Source organism: Lissotriton helveticus, chromosome 3_1 (genome assembly GCF_964261635.1).
Source record: "Lissotriton helveticus chromosome 3_1, aLisHel1.1, whole genome shotgun sequence".
Lineage (NCBI taxonomy): Eukaryota > Metazoa > Chordata > Amphibia > Caudata > Salamandridae > Lissotriton > Lissotriton helveticus.
The window spans coordinates 1,102,586,411-1,102,606,091 of record NC_136061.1 but is presented as its reverse complement, the minus strand read 5'-3'; positions in this window follow the sequence as shown (position 1 = coordinate 1,102,606,091).

Below are 19,681 nucleotides of genomic sequence, written 5' to 3'. Positions count from 1 at the left end.
TCCTTCTTATTGTATCATATAGCACCAAGGTCCTTAGTGACTTATTTGGGTGTAACCCCCCTTATATTTAACTACTTCCACACGAGGCCTGTACCGTTGCCCCCAGCCCATTTTCCATTGTTGCATACCAATTGTATATAAAAAGTATTGTAAAAATGTTTCTCACTGGACAGGTCTCCTTGTACTGGTCTGCTTTACCAGTGTGTTTTTTAAAATATCTGAATTGTGTATTCCTCTAACCAGTCACCTTCATTTGCACTTACCTATCACGAGCACACCCAATCCCGTTTCTTTTCCTTTTTGCAACCTTAGATCAAATACTTTATTATGATTTGGATTCTAAATATACAGAATAAACAGACTTTATTTGATTCCAACTGTTTTGGCGCTCCTGTTTTACATTCATTGTATATGGTGAAAATATACTCTTGGAACATAGTGTATCCCCACAGGGTAATACATTCCAGTGTTGTGTATGTATGCAATACATAATGTTTCAATTCTGAATTTATTTCGCCCCAAAAGACCTCACGGATCAATACTCTTTTATTCCCGTATTGTACCCAGGTCTGGTGATGATTTTTGGGTTACCCCATTATTTGTAACGGACATTCAGGAAGGTGCTGAAAACCTGGCTGTTTGCCACATAGGCCAATACACATCCTGTAATTAGAAAGACAGTAGCCAGCGCCAGGACACTCTTGGATAACTGTGTGCTCAAGAAATGCAATTAATGTAACATAACATTGTAGAGCATGACGCCTGAACTACCAAGCTCTCAGGAGATGGATAAGACGATAAAAAAGCTGGATCCCCAGGCGCTACTTTGTACTGTCTTGCCACCGATCTGGACACAGCAGGGGCAGCCATAGGCTTCTGCCATACATCTAATATAGGATTCATCAAAGCCTCATTAAATGGGAGCAGAGGCTCTGTCACAGATGAAGGAGAGTGAAAAACCTCTGTCACAATGTTCAACTTGATATCCACAGTGGGCAACTGCAAGTCCAGAAGATCAGCCGCCTTTCTGATAATTTAGTGGTAAGAAGAGACCTCCTGTGAAGGAAGGCCCCCAGGAGAAGAGAGTTCCCACTCTGTAAACTTATCTAGCCCACTAGCCTCCTGAAGCCCCTCAAACTCCTGCATGGGATCAATAATCACCCCCTCTTCCTGTTGCTCCTGGAATTCTTCCTACTCCAGAAGCCTCTGTGCCTCCCTTCTTAATCTCAACTTGGGTATTGGTGTTGGCAGTGCCAGGCGCGGTGCCGGTGACTTTGGGCTGGCGTTGATGGAGGGTCTACAGGAATAGTTTAAGGTGCTGTGCAAAGCCAAGCGGGCGCGTGAGCGGAGCACAATGGTGCCAGAGAATACTCCAGTCTTCCCTTCTGGGATTGCACCGGCGTCAAGAACCTCGGTGTCGGGTGAAGCAAACTCTGAGTCATCTGCAAGAATGGCATGATAGGTGCCTGCAAAATGAGCTGGTAAGCCTCCCTGGTTGTAAGACAGCGGTCCCATAGGGCCAACAAGCGCACCAGTAGGGTTAGCCTCAGTGGTGAACATGCCATACATTGCATTTAGAAAATGTGGGTATGGATCCGGTACCACCTATTCAGGAACAACTCGAGGCTGTAAGACTGGTTATGGCTGCGACGCCTGGGACACTGGAGCCAGAGGCGGAGTGGTCCGAGACAAAGGCGAGGCTTCCCTGGGCGTCAGAGAGCCTCTCGGAGTCAACTAAGGTGAAGGGGAAGGTGAGACTTCATCCTTTCTGTGATGCCGTGGAGTTGGGGACCCCGACTTCAGTGATTTGTCCAAAGAAGAACGACATCTGGAGCCATGATGCTGCTTCTTCTTGTGCTTCCTCAATGACTTCAAGGTGTGCGGAGCAGCATGCCAACAAGGTCTTCTTATGGCTCCGATGACGTTGCGCAAGGTTGCAAGCAAAGCCGTTCCATTGTGACATCCTCGTCAATGTGGGAGAGCTATGGAGGAAAGTTTCAGTGTAATGCTGATCAAGGGGTAATTCAAAAGGTGAGGAATCCACAGGCAGATGTATCCATCAAGGAGAACCATTCAATGTTACCTCAGGAAAGAGCACCCTAATTCTCTTGCATGCTACTTAGAGCACCCTGGGGACATTTGCAAACATTTCCCATGCTCCACACACATCCATCCACCAGAATTACAACACTCTTCTTCACCTGCTTGACTTGGACAGGTTTGGAGAAATAGCACTCACCTTTTTTAATTTTTTACAATGCCACCTTATCTGATAGCCACCTATAAGCCTTCCTAATGTCCAGTCCCTTAACACCTTTCTTGCCATCATAATATTCCTTGGCTCTCTGTTGTTTCTCTGCCACATCACTTTCCACAGCCCCACTATCCACCCACACACATTCCATGCCTTTTAACCACGCAGGAACCTCCTTCAATCCTGTCTCTCTACCCTTTAACCCCTTCCACGCTCATGACGAGCTGGGCTCGTCATGCAGTAGCCTCCTGCTACGCTGATGACGAGCCCAGCTCGTCATGAATAACGATGTTTATGAATTTCCAGCACAGGGGAAAAATCCCCATAGCATTCAAGGTGTTAAGGATATAAATGGTGTTACTCCAGTCACTGAATAGGGTGTGAGCCTGTATGCCTTTTCAGCTCATTATTTCAGGACAAACCGATAGCAACAGAGAGCTGAACATTTTCCATGATCAGGCGGTTAATTCTTTTCACTAAACTATTGGCTTGATGCCTGAATAAGGCCACCCTTTCATGCTTGACCCCCTTTGAATTCAGAAATGTGCTCATACTCCTGGAAATTAATTGTACCCCATTATCACACAGCAAAGTCTTTGGGATACCCTCATTCATGAATGCCCTGTCCAAGAACCCAATCCCTTCTGTGTCAATCAAATTCATAGTTTCCACAACAAACCATTTGGAACGATACTTAATAAGCACAACAATATATTTACTCCTCACACCCAGTTATTTACCAGCCCCAAAAAATCAATAGCTACTCTCTCCCAAGGCCTTTTGGGTAAATCAACACAACACAAAGGGTGTTGTGTGGGAGACTGGCTTAGTAATTATGATGCTTACATATGTAAGTGTAGCACCCTGCATTCATCCAGACAACCCTTATGGTGATTTTAGTGATCTTAGACAACCATAGAAAGCTCTTTAAGTGGTAGCTATGGAGAGCAGCCTTCAGGCTCAGTCCAGAAGGAGTATAAAGCAGCTTGTTTTACAAATAGCACAAGTTACTACTTGTGTAACGATATATCTGTAAGAGACATTAGTTAGTGATAGATTCCTTACCTTAGAATATCCCCAGGCGTCAGACTGGATCCGTAAAGCTTTGCGTGTCGGAAGGTGGCGTCGTGCGGCTCTGCGTCCGTCGCTGGTGTCGTATGCGCTGAGATGACGTCACGGAGACTACTTAGGCGCCACCCATGCGTGCTGACGTCAGTTCTGTACACAACTTTCTGCACCAGGAACTTAGAGCCATGCAAGAAACTGACCACTGGTGCCACAAAACTAGGGCCCTGAAAGGGATAACCTTAACCCTAGAAATCAGTTCGCAGCACGGGGAGGATGGGTGGGGCGGTAAGGAATCTATCACTAACTAATGTCTCTTACAGATATATCGTACAGCAAGTAGTAACTTGAGCATCTGAAAGAGACACGTTAGTGATAGAGTCCTTATGTTAGAATAAATACCCCAGCAATACCAACCCTGTTGGTGGGTCTGTGAACAAGATTACACAAGAAAGTCACGGAGAACAGAACGGCCAAAGAAGCCGTCTCTCCGGACTTGACTGTCAAGGCAGTAATGCTTGGTAAAAGTGTACAGTGTGGCCCACGTAGCTGCCTGACAAATGTCCTGCAAGGGAACGCCGCGTTCCAAGGCAGTAGTAGCTGCCGTTGCATTGGTAGAATGGGCACACAGCCCCACAGGAGGCTCATTCTTAGCCAACGAGTAACCTGCTTTGATGCACAGAACAACCCACCGAGAGATGGTTTGTTTGTGCAAGGCCCAACTTTTTTTGGCGCCCACGTAGCCAACAGAAAGTTGGTCATCCACCTGGAACTGGTGTGTGCGCTTCAGATAGAATGAGAGCGCACGTTTTTGGTCCAGACGGTGGAGCCTTTCTTCCTCTTTTGAAGAATGCGGAGGGGAAAGAAGGTGGGCAAAGTGATAGTCTGCTGGGTGTGACAACCTTTGGCAAGAACGAAGGATTAGTCCTTAAAACCACCTTGTCCAGATGAAAAGAAAGAAAAGGAGGATTAGAAGAAAGAGCCTGGAGCAAACTCACTCTTCTGGCAGAGGTGATAGCTACCAGGAAGGCCGTCTTTAGAGTGAAAAGAGGTAAGGGACAGTTATGAAGGGGCTCAAAGGGAGCCCACATCAGGTAGGTCAAGACAAGATTTAAGTCCCATTAAGGCATTATGAAAGGCACGGGAGGAAACGTTTACATAATGCCTTTGAGGAAACGATTAACAACCGGGGACTTAAAAAGAGAAGGCGGATTTGGAAGCCGTAGAAAGGCGGAGCTGGCCGAAAGATAACCTTTGATAGTGCCCAGAGCCTTGCTGTGCCAAAGAGAGAAGGAACAGAAGGACCTCGGAAAGAGGGGCAGAAAGGGGATCCACAGCTTTCGCTGTGCACCATGCCACAAACTTGTTCCACCTACAGGCGTAAACCGTCTTAGTGGAGGGATGCCTGGCTGCCAGAATAACATCAAAGACTTTGGGAGGAAAATCGAAAGCTGTCAACTGTCGCCGCTCAATCTCCATGCATGGAGGTGGAGGCTGGACAGGTTCAAGTGGAGGAGCGTCCCCTGCTGCTGCGACAGAAGATCCTCCCAAAGAGGCAGTCGGATCGGGGGATCGATCGCCCTAAAGAGTAGCTCGGAATACCAGTATCTTCGTTCCCAATCCGGTGCCACAAGGATAACTTAGGCCTGGTTGTGCCAAACCTTCTTCAGCACTCTGGGTAGAAGTGGTATAGGTGGAAAGGCGTCAAACAGACCGCAGCTCCACTCGCGACAAAAATTGTCGCATAGCGTGTGCTGCCTTGGAAATTCCAACACGCAGAACTGATGACATTGCGTGTTCTCTTCTGTGGCGAATAGATCTAACCAAGGCTCTCCCCACTGCAGAAAGAGACCTTGCGCCACGTCCGAGTTCAGACGCCATTCGTGATCCATCATGCACCTGGCAGCGGACTTTGTCCGCCCTGGCGTTCAGAGTACCTGCCAGGTGTTGAACCACATAGGTAATGCCTTGATGTTCCAGCCATGTCCAAAGGCACAGAGCCTCCTGACATAGGGTCCACGACACCACCCTGCCCTGTTTGTTGCAATACCACGTGGCAGTAGTGTTGTCCGTGAACACCTGCACCACACTTCCCTGGACAGAGGGAAGGAATGCCTTTAGTGCAAGTCAGATCGCCCGAAGCTCCAAAAGATTTATATGGAGTCAGGACTCCGCCGGAGACCAGAGGCTTCTGATCTCCGCCTCTCCGAAGTGGCCGTCCCATCACAGGAGGGACGCATCCGTCACCACTGTGTGCTCCAGTTGGGGAAGGGAGAGGGATCTGCCATTGTCCCAATCGCGATTTGTGAGCTACTACTGCAATTGTCGTGCAGTGCCCTGATGCTGTGCCCACTGGAACTTCAGGTCCCAATGCAGAGCCCGCAGATGCCATCTGGCATGTTGCACTAACAGGATGCAGGAGGCCATCAGGCCCAGGAGCAGGAGGGTCATCCTGACTGAAAGATTGGAATCATAGCTTGAATATCCCAGGCTTGCTGCTCGGGAGGATAAACCCGAAACTGCGTCGAATCCAGAACTGCTCCGATGAAGGGGAGCTTCTGAGAAGGACTCAGGTGCGACTTCTGCACGTTGATGGAGAACCCCAGCAAATGCAGGAAGTCGCCGTAGTCTGGAGGTGGAAGGTGACTGCCTAGGGTGCGAGTCAGTCTTCAACAGCCAGTCTTTGAGATAGGGGAAGACTGGAACCCCTGATCTGCACAGATGAGCTTTGACCACTGCCAACACTTCCGAACATCCGAGGGGCACTGGTAAGGCTGAAGGAGAGCACGGCAAACTGAAAATGCTCTTGGCCTGCCATGAACCGCAGGTAACGCCGGTGGGCCGGCAGGACCAGAATATGAAATTATGCGTCCTGCAAGTCCAACACTACCATCCAGTCTCCAATTAAAATATCTTTGTGGCACTTGTAAAAATACTTTTTCCTACATTTGTGAATTAATGATCACTGGTGTGACGGTTTCAAAAGTGTGATTATACTTAAAATAATTCCTTGGGGGACAACTTTCGATTGTGTTATTGATGATACCCAGTCCTCTGGGGACTATTGGGTGGCTCTATTGTGTACGTATCTTTGAGCCCAGCACTAAACCTGAAAAGTAATTATAACCGTGATTTACTGTTAACTCAATTTTCCTCCATAGGAATACACTGCCTGATTTTTACCAGAAATTCTTCTAAGTGTCGATTTTCCAAACTTACAAATATTCCTTAAAAATCACCTGTGTAACAAAAACAATTTCTTGCAACTGTTTACAGGAAATGCACCAGGGATGAATCCAGGATCCAGCCTTGAGTAAGAAAAACATTTGTAAAGTGATTTTATTGTAAATTATGGGAAACTTTGAAAGCGTTGGGAGCACCCATTGACATAATTATTTACTTATCCCAAATCTATACCCACTTAACATCTAGGGTTCGGTTTGGAAAAATGGGTGAATGCACACCTAATTTTAGGGTCACATGTGGCATTAGACAGGGTTGTGTACTAGCACCCCTCCTTTTCTCTCTTTATATAAACAATGTTGATCCCTTTTTACAAACTCTAACTGTGGATGCCCCGAAAATTGGAACTCGCCCGACGCTAGTATTACTATATGCTGACGATGCTGTCCTAATCTCAAGCACAGCAAATGGCTTGCAATCCCTTATTGTGAACTTTGCTTTGTTCATGACTGATAAGGACCTTATATTAAACTTAAATAAAACATTTGTCATGACATGCAGGAAAAACAAGCCTAAGAACAAATCACACTATGTGACTGGGGTTCTTATTAATAGAGTCTCAACTTTTTCTTATCTGGGCATGCTTTTTAATAGGAGTGGCACTTGGAATTCTCACATTGAATTATGCAATAAGAAATTCCTAAGGGTTATAGAGAGTATCCAAAGATTTTCGGCGAAAATAGGCAACAAATCCATTCGAGAGATCTTGACTTTGTATCGGAGTAAATGTATTACTGGGGTTTGCTATGGGGCTGCAATCTGGGGGAGAGCCAATATTGCCCCCCTACAAGTTTTAGAGAAGAAATTCCTAAAGAGACTGTTGGCAGTTCCCAGGGCAACAGCAAATTATATAGTCATAAAGAACTTTCAGTCCCGTATATGAGTGACTCCATAAAATCGATTGACCTCACTCTCTGGCATGGAATTTGGGCTAAGGACGAAACTAAATACACAAAATAATTAATTATGGACTGTTTAACCCTTGACCAAAGTAGAAAAACACCTTGGCTGAAATATATTTTTGAACTGCATAAATATTGTGAAGTTACCATCGATAGTAAGAATCCTATATTTATACAGGATATTAGTAAAACAGAGTTGAAGTCAAGATTTTTAAATGTTGCAGAAAATGAAAGGGATAGAAGTGCTAGCCATAAACCTACTGTTGTTTCCTATTGTGAACGCCCACTTATGAGGGGCATACAACCATATTTAACAATGGTGAGAAACGTACAACAGAGATTTTACTTAACTAGAATGAGGATGGGTTTAATACATTATTTAGTTGCATTTCCAAAAATGGATAAATGGTATCATAAATTACCAAATTGTCCCTGCCATGGAAAATCCAAACAAACCACGTTGCATTTTATCCTTTTTTGTAGTTTTTATAAAGATATCCGGAAATCAGTTTAAAACCCCTTTTTTTATCACATAGACTTTTTAATTATAAATACGCTTTTAACTTCATATGCAGTCTGGAAAATATGAAAATTATTAATGCCGTTCTCTCTCTTTGTACGCCTCGCAATTAGGAAAAGAAAAGACTTTTCATATTTAGATGTATTGTTATATGAAAACTAGGATGAATTCTTTTAGTCTAGTCTCTTGTCCCGAGTCAGGAGGTGGAATTTGCACTTTATATAACCCAACGTACTTTTATGCATTAGCACTTTATATCGCCTGTATGTATGCTTTGTAACTTGATTAACATGAAGTATTATCAATTTTTAAAACAATGATATTGTTGCATTTTGTTTACTTGAACTTTTCCTATGCATTAGTATCTGCTCTACCTTTAAATATTATTGATGACCTCTTAAATTGTTAAAATTGTGAAAATTGCATACCTTTTTATGATATATTGTAAGATGTATTTCGTTTAGTATGCTTTTATGGTGGTATTTGTTGCACCGAATAAAGCTAATTTGATTTGATTTGATGCATTTACTTAAAACTTTCCATTGAGCTCAATGTTATTTTGTTTTTAACCTGTGTTGCATATTGCAACAACTGTAACTATTGCATTCCAAAGTCTATTGCTATTTGAAATTATTCAATTGCAGCATCTCATTCTGAGAAAGTATTTATGATACCTACTGTGGTTCTAAAATAAAGTAATTATATATTTTTATATACAAAACAATTGGCCTAGAGTTCAGTTCTTGAGTGTGTGAGAGACTATTTGCTGACTGAGTGTGTACAACAAATGCTTTAACAAAAAAGGCGATTCCTTTCTGTGTTATTCTTTTGTATGTGACCGACAGGCCTACACGTTAATATGACCGTATAACATATAATAGTGACACTAATGATTGTATCTATAGACCAGTAAGCTTATTTGAAACTCTCATATATTTATTAGTTAATTAAATTTTGATTAAAAACGTTTTTTGTATACACAACACATGTTCATGTACCATTTCAAGACAGTTGTATATTTAAATACATGATGTTACACTAAATAAAAACAAATTCTATACAAAACAGATTATCAAGTGGACATCTCATACATGATAATTAATTTTTCATATTAAACACAAAATACACCAACAAGCCTTACCAATTGTGTGCGGTGTTGGGACCAGCAAGGTCCAAGTGACTCACCACGAGCAGGTAAGTCAGTGCAGCCTACTCAAGCTCAAAATGACCCTCGAGAGGACCCACGGGCACAGGAGTTGCAAGAGGACCGCGAGCAGCTCACCAAAGTATGCAGGCCCACGGTGTAAAGGATGCGATGCAGGCGAAGATCTTGGCTGCAGGAGATGCTTGAGGTTGGAGCTTCTTGCAACCCAAAGATCTCTAGAGGAGAGAGTCAACAAGCCTTGGCAACAGCAAGTCGACGCGATGCACAGGGGTGCTGTTCCAGTGGTTCTGACGAGGGATACTGGCCTCAAACACGGTGTGAAGACAGTTCAGGCCTCGAAGGATTTGCAGAACCACCACCTGTGATCGAAGTCTATGGGAACCCAGGATCAGCATATCCGTCAGCTGCGTTGCGGTGCCTGTAGATGCAGGGGAGTGACTCCTTTATTCCAATGGAGATTCCTTCGGGTGTCTTGGAGGTCCACAGGCCTGCTGAAGAACCTGTATGGAGCACAGGCATAGACGTTGCAGCAGACTTGCAGGACGACGTGACCTGGAGCAGCAGGAGTCTTCCCAGTTGCAGTCTCGGTCCCCAACGCGATGTCCAGCAAGGTCCAGAGGGCCTAGACGGTCGAAGTTTAAGTGGTATTTGATCTGAATCGTGTCCCACGACGAATCTAAGGACCCATCCACAGGTAAGCCCTAAAGTACCCTAAGGAAAGGGTTAGAACGATTCAGGGGTATCTCCCAGAGGAGAGGCTGGACAGTGGGGAGTATACTCCCATGTCCTTTGTCCTGTTTCGAGCCAGAGTGGGAACCAATGGCTCGCTGAACTGGTATGGACTGGAGTATGCCAGGAGGGCACCAAATGTGCCCTTCAAGCAGTCTGAGTGGCGCTGGCAAGTGCCCCCACCCTTTCCCAATACACTAAGTCTTGTCTGGGAGGTGGTCACACCTCCCTGTGACAGGATATCTATTGTTGTGTACTTATTTCCTTCTCCATAGAGCGCTGCTTCCCCTTTTCCCTGAGCCGTGGCCAGGTGGGGTGAGGTCTGTACCTCTTGCAAGCATGGTAAGATGGTTTTTTGTTTGCTATATTGGTATTCTTTAAATCTGATCCAATGTTGAGACAATTGCACCTAATTTCATGGTGCTGCTGGTGTACATAAAGTTGATACCGAACACTAAAATGGATACATACTACTGGTGTACAGAGTCACGAATGTAACCGTGTACGCGGTGTTTATCTGTAGGTTACCTATTTTGACCTTCATGTTTTCACTGTTTTTCTAGTGTATTCACATGACTTAGAAGAGTAAAGAAAACGATGCGAACACCTAGTGAATTCAGGTGATCTCTGTATCTGTTTTTCTGATTTTGAGCACAGTTTTTGTTTTCATTATCACTATTGTTGCAGTAGCTATCAGTAAATACGGTCCTGAAGAAAGCAATGACAAAACGTGTCATAAATTGCTGAAACATGTTGACCTTATAATACATCTGGGCAGTCCTTATTGATGTGACTGTCACTGACTACTTTTTAATATTGGAGGAGTGGGTAGCATCCGAATAAAATTTTCAGTACCCCCTCATCCAATTTTATGAACACCTTTTTTCTTATTTCTTTCACACTTTTGTGCACTGCGACATCAGTCCGACCCCCTTTTTGTGTGCCAATATCCTCATAATTGAGTAGCAAGACCACAGTACGACCTATCTGACCGGCTGAGGGCTCCCTTTCAACATCTGGGCCCCCTTCCGTGAAAGCTTAGTGGCACTCCTAATGGTGGTCTTGAAGGAATCCCAAATGATGAAGGGCGGTTCCGTGTGGTGACTGATGGGCATCCTTGCCTGACCACTATGTGGATCTGCTGAAGGGATGACCCTAGTTAGATACACACATGATAGGGACACCTAGGTTTTCCTGTCAGGTTACATTTTGCGTACACATTAGTTCTCTCACTAGACCCTCTGATATCTTTTGTGTAGTTTAATATCTATTGTCCTGCCTTCCTCTGCTCGAGCTTGGCTCAGCAGCAGGAGGGCAGAATCGTGTCGCTGGTCGGCAACAGTCATAGTTTACTGTCTGTGTCTAGAAGACTGTTACTTGGAGCACTGACGGTCTCACGGAGGAGCTTTACAGTGCCATGGAATCATACCTCCCACACAGTTTACGGTGTGTGGGTATGATTCCCACATGTTTGATACCAAACACGACAGGAATCGTTACAGCCAGTTTAGAGATGGTCATCATGTAATGGCGAATGGCCCTTCTATGTATCTCAATGGCCGATGCACTTACAACCCAGGAGAATGGACTCTGAACGTTGTAGGGGTGTGTAGGCGAGTAGGGTCTGCTTCCTATGGTCACCCCCACTTTTTGCTGTGATTTTCTGGTTTTTCGACTTTAGTGTGGCTGTGGGCCTGCTAATCAGACCCACAGCCCAGCTGTTCTCTCTCTAAATTGATACCACGTACTTTAGGTACATACCTGATTGGGTATTGGGTCACCTTTGTGAGCCCCTGTATAGTGTACCATAGGTACCCAGGGCATAGGTGCATCCAAGGCCCACCAGGGGCTGCAGCATGTATTATGCCACCCCTGGCTGGCCATCCAAACTAACACCACCGGCTGATCACTCAGCTTGGGCAAGGTGGTGTAATCACCCCTTGCTTAGATATAGTATACCTAGATCTACCCTTATATATAGACACATATCTACCTATAAGTCACTCCTATGGCAGGCCTTGACAATCCTGAAGGCAGAGTGCTTGGGTTTATGTGAGAGGGTGCTCTAGCATGAGCTGAGCCCCTCTGCAGCTTTCAGGACCATGTCCTTATAGCTGTTCTATGATATAGCCATACCATATACTCTTAAGTGCGTTATAATCCTCGCAGTTAATGCTAACTTTGGTTTGGCTTTATCAAAACATGCCGTATAAGTTGTCACTTTGGAATACTACCCTACCCCCCCAGTTCAGGCGGCGGGGTAGCATTCCACCCTTCTAGAGGGAAAAGACATGTAGTTACTGCTTTACCCAGTTAAAGTTAAACAGAGCCTCAGCCTCACAAAATGGATGCTGCTGCCACAGACATGAGTCTGACCTCCTGCTGCTAGACGAAACTCCGGCAGGGGAGACCTGGACAATAGGTTTCCTGCCTTGGGAGGTGACAGCACCTCCCCAGACAAGCTTTTAGTGTATTGGGGCAGAAGGGCTGCAAAATGAGACACTGGCTGGGCCACACAAGGTGCTCCATGCATAGCCCGGTTCAAACCAGTTGCTGGGGCACTCCAGCATCAGCTCTGGCGCGAAACTTGACAAAGAGAAAGGGGTGTAACCACCCTCTTCTCAGGGTCCACCCATAGGAGGGACCTAGCAGGTAATCCAGACCCTTAGATTAGTATAAAGATAGGAGCTGTGTCTAGAGACATTAGATTATCCTGGACTGAAACTCTGAAACAGAACTCTTGGACCTTCGAAGTTCTATATCGACTAGAAGACTGAAGACATCTCCCTTGTGGTCAAGGAGTGACCACCCTGTGCAAACAGGCACCATCAGTAACTTGCTGGTTTGCTTTGTCAATGCTCCTGCCGGAATCCGAAGACTCAACGACTCAGGAACTGGACTTCCAGACTTCTCCGACTCCGATCCACATCCACAGGAAAGCTGAGATCCGTGGCGTACACGTGAGACTTGGGACCGGACACCCTGGACTGCCTGCTCTTTGCTAAACCGTGCAGCTTCTGAGGTACCCACGAAGTTGTGCATTGGGGTTTGAGAAGCCCCAGACCCAAGCGCTATTTGCACTGAAGCTCAGCCCTCCACACTCCACGAGTGCCGCGTGGGGCCTGCTCCTGCATTTCAGCTCGACGTGTCTTCCCGGTTGCTAGCCCGTTGGCTAGTTAGCCCTCCAAAGACTTTCTTTTAAAACTACACCGCTTGCCTGGTTGCTCCGGGCTTTCTTCAGCTTCCCTGCGAAGGAGAAGCTCCCCAGACCTTGCTGGTCTGACCTGAAGCCAATCTTCCCTTCCTGCGTGGATTACGTTTGCCAAGGCTTGTTGGGTCAAATCCGGATACCGACACCGCAGTCAACTAGATCCTTTGTGGAACAGCTCGAATCCAGCTCCTGGTTGTCCTCGACGCCTCCTGGTCCTTGTGGCTGCAGAGACAAGCTTCACCTCTACACCTGATTGCATCTCGACATCGCCTGGTTCCTTCCTGGTCACTGGCTAGTGACCCGGACTCTGTCTCCTCTGCTTTCAGGTTCTTCTCATCTTCAATCCACCCGGACACTTTTCTCCTGGTCGCCTGCAGCACTTCTTTGCAGCTCTCCATAGGAAACAGTGACGAAACCCGACACGAAAAGACACCTATGCACCCGGCTTCCCTGGGTGAGGTAACTCGAGTACTCCGGTGCTCCAATGGGTGTTGACTCTCGAAGTGTCCTAGTTTAACAGGGTTTTACCGTAGTCCATCCGGAAGTGTCCTTAATCTACTACTTTGTAACTTTTACATTCCCATTATAACTCTATGGTAACTCGAGACTGTGTTCCCACACTGCACGCGTCTCCCGTGGGTCTCCTACTTCCTAACCTTTGGTTCTGTAGGGTGCTTATACCACTTACTTAGTATATGGTTCATGAGGCCCCTAGGGCAGAATTGTATTTGTGCAACTTATAGTATGCTAAATGAGTAACTTGTAACGTATCTCGAACTCTGACCTCATAAAGAGTGCAGAGGGGTTGTGTTATTAATAAATACATATATATTTGATATATGCCTGGTGTGGTGTCCTTTCATTTGATATTCAAGGCATTATATATGGTAAAAACAGCTGGCTTCACATGCTCTCTGAAATTTTAGCCTAAGACTGCTGGTTCATGCTACCACAAGGATAGCTGATCTATAAGGTTGACTTTATAACTAACCCTAGGCGAAGAACTACGCTCCGTTCGCGGAGCTTGCGGAGTTTCGGCAACTCCGCGTTCCGCGGAGAACGCATAGCTGTCGATTACTCCGCGATCCGGTTCGTAGCATAGTTCTCGCGCGCTGAATAACATTATCGCGTGCGCGGCAATGGCTTACCTTGGTTCTGCGTTCGCTTTTTCCCGGTCGCGTGTGCCACCATGTTTGTAAACCCTCCCGCACAATCCCGTGCGACTGTGCGAATGCGATAACGTCATTTGGATGCGCGATAGCGTCATAAGGACGCGCGAGGATGCTTGTTGGTAAGATCGAGTTGCCGAACACGCAAAAACTGCAATCTTGCACAGAATAACTCGCGAGCATGTTAAAACCATAATAAATTACCATTTTGGTTAGCAAAAAAGTGAAAAACCCCTTAAAGTTGTACCTTTGGCTGTATTTTTTGGGGGGAAGGAGTCCTCTTTTTGTTTCTACTCTTTTTTTGAAGAGTAAGGAGGAAGGGCCCTTGAGTTTACAACTTCCTGTTCCTGTCCACCAGGCTCCTCCCAGTGCTTCGCGCGATATTTAGCGCGATCACGCACTTTTGTAGTGCGAACGAGAAGATGAGTTCCCGAACATGTCTTGCACAACCCGAACACGTTACTTGTGACCCGGAACAGGAAATAAGGGAACGCAAGCGGGCGGGACAAACCTCTTGGGTAACTTAGCGCGCTAGCCATCCCGAGCATGCAGGCAGCGCCCCGAACACGTGCACCGCGCTCCCGAAGACGAAAAATGGCGCGCGAACGGGTCTAGCAAGCAACTACGCATGTCCGCGGAGCTACGCGTAGGTCGCGGAGTGCAAGTGCGTCTTCGCGTAGCTCCGCGGAGTGCGGCTCCGCGAACTACGCCCAGGGTTATTTATAACCACCATCACAAGAGTCGTTTAGACTGGTGCAAGGTGGCCATTAGAATAGTGGACAACATATGCCAGGCTAACTTCTCACAGGGTGTCCCACTCATGCAGGGGCACCCTCACACTTACAACCAATAACCCTGCCTTGAGGATTGAAAGGCCTGCCTTAGGGGTAACTTATAGGTTTTAAGTGCAGTGATCTCAGATATAAGGAAACATATCTGTCGTAAGCAGTGATACCACCTGCTTACACAGGCTGCAATGGCAGGGCTGTAGTCACAATTTGAGTGGTCTCTCATGGGTGACATAATGCATGCTTCAGCCCAGGGGAGACCACTAGTGTACCTATGCCCTGGGTACCTTAGTATCATGTACTAGGGACTTATCAGGGTACACCAGTAGTCAATCTGGAGTTTACCCAAGTACTCAATCAATCAGTGAATTGTAAGAGCGCTACTCACCCGTGGGGGGGTCCGCAGATCTGTTTAGCCGAAGAGCCAGGTCTTGAGGGTCTTCCTGAAGGTGTTCAGGGAGGGGACGCATCTGATGTCTGCCTGTAGCTCGTTCCAGGTCTTGGCTGCAATGTGAAAGAAGGATCTAACGCCTGCTCTTGGTCTGTGGATGCGCTGGGTTTCGGCCAGTGCGTGGTTGGAAGATCGGAGGATTCTTTTGGGAACGTGGAAGTTGATTCTGTCATTGAGGTATTTTGGTCCGATGTTGTGTAGGCATTTGTAGGCGTGAGTGAGGATTTTGAAAGTGACTCTTTTCTCCAGGGGGAGCCAGTGAAGACTTCGTAGGTGTTGGCTGATGTGTTTGTGTTGGGGGATGCCAAGGACGAGTCTAGCGGCGGCGTTCTGTATTGTCTGGAGTTTGCGGAGTAGGGACTTGTTGATGCCGGCGTAGAGTGCGTTTTCATAGTCCAGTCTGCTGATGATGAGTGCGTGGGTGACTGTTTTCCTTGACTCAGGAGGCATCCTCTTGAAGGTCTTGCGGAGGATGCAGAGGGTGTTGAAGCAACTAGAGGTGACGGCGTTGACCTGTTGGTTCATTGTGAGTGATGAGTCAAGTATGATGCAGAGGTTCTTGGCGTGGTCTGAAGGGGTAGGTGGGCTTCCGAAGGCGGTCAGCCACCCCATGCAGAAGGGGTGGTACTGAGAATGAGGACTTCTGTCTTCTCGGTGTTGAGCTTCAGGCAGCTATTGGTCATCCAGACTACAACGTCTTGCATTCCTTTCTGGAAGTTGAGTTTGGCAGTGGTGGGGTCTTTGGTGAGGGAGAGGATGAGCTGGGTGTCGTCGGCGTAGTATACGATTTTGAGGCTGTGTTGTCGGACGATGGCTGCAAGGGGAGTCATAAAGATGTTGAAGAGGGTGGGGCTTAGTGATGAACCCTGTGGGACTCCGCAGGTGATTTTTGTGGGGTCGGAGAGGAAGGTCGGGAGTCTGAACCTTTGGCTTCTTCTGGTGAGGTTTGATCAGATCCAGTCCAGGGCTGTTCCTTGTATGCCTGTGTCATGTAGTCTGGCGACTAGTGTGTGGTAGGAGACGGTGTCGAAGGCCACTGATAGGTCGAGTAGGGTGAGGGTAGGGTGAGGGCTGCGGAGTGGCCTTGGTCCAGGAGGGTGCGGATATCGTCTGTGACGGCGAGTAGGGTGGTCTCTGTGCTGTGGTTGTTTCGGAATCCGTATTGGGACGGGTCAAGGACGGCGTTCTTTTGAATGAATTGTGTTAGTTTCCTAGTTTCCTGTTGACTGTTTTCTCTGCAACTTTGGCTGCGAAGGGGAGGAGCGAGATGGGCCGATTGTTCTTGAGGTCGTTGGGGTTCAGCTGTGGGCTTCTTGAGCAGGGGTCTGACTTCTGCGCGCTTCCAGTCGTCTGGGAAGGTACCTGTTTTGAAGGTGGTGTTGATGGTGCACAGCTCTGTGGTAGATGTGAGGCGGAGAGGGGTCGATGGGGTGCTCCCGAGTGAACGCTTTTCATGGTCTTCGGCCGTGATCGGTGTCCAGTTGGAGATAGTGGGCTGTCTGGTGTTTCTGGGGTGCGGGGGGTCCTCTGTGGCACCTGGTGGATGGTCGATGAAGTTGTCATAGAGGTTTTTGATCTTGGTGGAAATAGGTTCCAAGCTTGTTGCAGAGGTCTTGGGATGGGGTGATGTCTGTACCTTCGCTGCATGGGTTGGTGAATTCTTGAATGACACTGAAAAGTTCCTCGGAGTTGGTGGAGTAGGCCAGGATTTTGTTTTGGATGAAGTTCCTCTTGGTGGCTCTGTTCTGGTTGTGGTAGTCCGTCATGGCGTCCTTTTAGGTGGTCTGGTTTTCGGTTGTTTTGGTGTTTCTCCAGTTCTTCTCCAGGCTGCTGCAGGTGCATCTAGCTTCTTGGAGAGTGTTGGTGAACCAGGCGGCTTTCCTGGGGTGTGATCTATCGGGGTTGCGTAGCGGGTCGAGCTCGTCTGCGCAGTTGGAGATCCAGGTGTCGAGTTCTCTGGCTGCATCATTTGCGTCGGGTGCCCAGGTGTGGTTGTCTCGGGTGAGGGTGGAGTTAAGTTGCTCGTCGGTAACCTTGCTCCAGTTCCTTTGTGGTGGGTGTGGGGCTGGTTTGGGTGCCTTGGTTTTGTTGATAGCGAAGTGTACGCAGTGGTGGTCCGTCCATGGTGGCTGCGTTGTGTGGCTGAATTGGACGCTGTTTCCTGCGGCAAAGATGGGGTCGAGGGTGTGTCCTGTTCTCTGGTTCTGTATGTTTACGAGTTGTTGAAGTCTGATACTGGCGAGGTTGTCACAAAGGATAGTGGAGTATGGGTCGCTGGGGTTGTCGAGGTGGAAGTGCAGGTCTTCAATGAGTATGTAGTTTGTTGAGGCGATGGTGTAGGGTGCGATGAAGTCGGTGATGGCGGTTGTCGGGGGTGTGTAGACGAGGGTTCCTCGGAGTGTGGCTTTGGGGGTGGTCTGGATCTGGAAGTGCAGGTGTTCGGCGAAAGGGAAGGTTTTGCTGGAGGTGGTGAGGTGGAGGGTACTCTTGTGGGCGATGGCGAGGCCCCCTCCTCGGTGGTTGGGGCGGTCTTTCCTCTGGATCTTGTATCCATCTGGGATGGCGGTTCTGATGTTGGGGGCAGAGGATGCGTTGGTCCAGGCCTCTGTGAAGAAGGCGATGTTGGGCGAGAGAGTCGAGTAGGTTCCAGATTTCCATGGCGTGTTTGTGTACGGAGCATTGTAGGGGGTGCCGGTGCTGGAGTCGGCGGTGTTGGAGGCCGGGGTGGCGGTGAGGGTCTGGCGGCAGTGGAGGCAGGAGAACTGCCCGTGGATCGTGTTCGGCGAGGCCTGTTGCCATTCTCTAAGTCTTTCAGGGTTGAGGGCGAGGAGGGTGGTGGTGTCATAGCGATGGGTAGTGGGAGGTCCAGGGTTCCTGGCGCTTGCCGCGGTCGGTTCGTGGATGGGCACAGACGGGCTTGCCTTTGGTGCGCCTTTGGCACCCTGGCGGCGCGACTGCGCAGTCGACACCATTAAGTAGGGGAGGTGGGAGGGAAGAGAGGCTGGGAGCAGGGGAAATCCGGGGAGAGGGGCCGCAGGGGCAACAGCGGTGAAAGGTACAGGCAGACACGAGAAAATAAAAACGGTGGTGGAATTAGAGCAAGATGCATATGGGCACAATAACAGTGGCACAACAGGGAAAACATTAAGAAGAAAAAAACAGCCTAGAATGGTTATGGTGGTTGCAGGCAGTGTGGTCCCAGTTGGAGCGGGCAGCAGGCGTAGGAGCGGGCAGCAGGCGCAGGAGCAGGCAGCAGCCTCGAACCTCCCAAAGGGTGTACAAGCAAATAAAAATCAATCAGCATATAGTCATGTAAGGAAGTAAAATCAAATGAACCTAACAATACATGACTTAACAACTATTCCAATAAAATCATAAGCAACAAATTTCATAATGAGGTTAATTTGTTTTTACTTCCTTCCATGACTATATGCTGATTGATTTTTATTTGCTTGTACTCCCTTTGATATTTATTCAAATATATAAAAATATATATTTTCAAACTACTAGGCTCTCCCGTGTGATCCATGTTAAGATATCTTATTGTTTGATGTTGTCTAATGACACTTTGGCGTTTGTTCCGTAAGGACTAACTCCCTGATTAATTTTTGATTAACAAAAGATCGTCGCAAATCCAATCCCTTGTAGGCTTTTTTTACCTTTCATTACACTGCCCAAGCCTCCAAGGGTACATTGGGTTTTCCAAACTATTGATTGTGTGACATCATTAGCATCGGTTATGTTGTTGCGGTCACCTATATAGGCGCCACCCAGGCGTGCTAAAGTCAATAATTTTCACTTTTCCATGCCAGAAGCGCAGAGCCATGGAGTTACTGACATGAGTGTGGATCATAACTAGGACCCTGATAAGGAACACCTCTAGCCCTAATAAATGAGTCCGCATAGCGGAGGAGGCATCAGTGGGACTGCAAGGAATCTGCAGCTAGATATCATCTCTGTGTATCCGAAGGTAAGTAACATATCCATCTGATAAGAGACTACTAGCTGCAAATTCCTTACCTTTGAATAGATACCCAAGCCATAATATCCAGGCGGTGGGCTGCAGACAGATTTCTCACACTAAGAAGACCTGCAGGACCTAACAGGCAAAATGCCCATTCCTGCGGACCCGACTGTCCAGGCAGTAGTGCTTGGCAAACGTGTGCAAAGATGCCTACATTGCT